Raw genomic sequence first — 1,342 nt, 5'->3', positions numbered from 1 at the left:
CCCACACACTCACTCACTCTCTCACACACACACACACACACACACACACACACACTCACACACACACGGTGAACACACACACACACACTCACTCACTCACACACACACTCACTTACTCACACACTCACGCACACTCACACACACTCACACTCACACACACACACACTCACACACACACACACACACACACACACACACCCACACACAAACACACACTCACACACACACACACTCACACACACACACACACACACACTCACACACACACACACACACACACACTCACAGATACAGTGAACACACACACACACACTCACACACTCACACACTGCAGAGGTGCAGATTCACAAACACACTTAGATTATAATGAATTAGAGATATATAGAATATAAATGTATTAATGAATAAACCCACCAGCATTCAATCACTACAGCCTAGAGCTTTAATAAATAAATACATAAAGTTAACCCATATATATATTTGTCAAAAGAAAAATATTTTTAAAACATGATTTTTAAATAAGCCTGCAATAAAAATAAATGTTTCATTCATACTACAGGTATATTTTCATCTATATATGTGTGTGCGTTTGGTGTCGTTCTGTATCGCGTATCTTGTCAGTGTCTGCGCTTGCTTGGCCATTTGTTGTGGAGAAAATAAGGAAAGTGTGTTCAAGCGCCAGCAGAAAACAGTGTAAAGAAATAGTCTTTGATAGAAGCAGTCTTTATCAGCGAAAGTTAAAAGCAGCTCGTAAGTGTATTTACTTGTCTCATTAGTGTGTAGTGCCATTGTCGTTGCTAGGAAATGCTTGTTTTGTTTACTGTGTGGAGACGTGCTGATATCGCGTTTGGTCTCGTTCTGTATCGCCTATCTTGTCAGTGTCTGCGCTTGCTTGGCCATTTGTTGTGGAGAAAATAAGGAAAGTGTGTCCAGCTGAATTAATGTAGTATTTTGTTAGACGGGTATAAAAAAGCTTAGTTTACCGCGCCAGCTGTCGCGTGACGGCCTCCTCGTGTGAAGACCGAAGAGTGTAAAGACCATCGACTCCACCGTGCGACTCCACCGGGCCGGACACCGTATCTCTCTTTATTTCTTTATTTCTCCTCTTTCCTACTACTTGTTTTGCTTCTGTTTCAGTTTTTATAACCATTTCTTACTATGTGTAAGTAAGTTGTTGTGTTTGTTCTTTAATATTTTGAATTGTTTTTAGCTTTATGAAATTTTGTAATATGCATTTGTCATTTTTATTTAATCTCTTTATTTTTAAAAGGTGTATAAGTAGTATTTATAAAGTTTCAACTTTTAGTTTTGGATCTGTTTTTAGTTGTTTTAATACTACAGT

Source organism: Sinocyclocheilus grahami, unplaced genomic scaffold (genome assembly GCF_001515645.1).
Source record: "Sinocyclocheilus grahami isolate Dianchi unplaced genomic scaffold, SAMN03320097.WGS_v1.1 scaffold760.1, whole genome shotgun sequence".
NCBI classification, from domain to species: Eukaryota; Metazoa; Chordata; class Actinopteri; order Cypriniformes; family Cyprinidae; genus Sinocyclocheilus; species Sinocyclocheilus grahami.
This window is presented reverse-complemented; position numbering follows the sequence as displayed.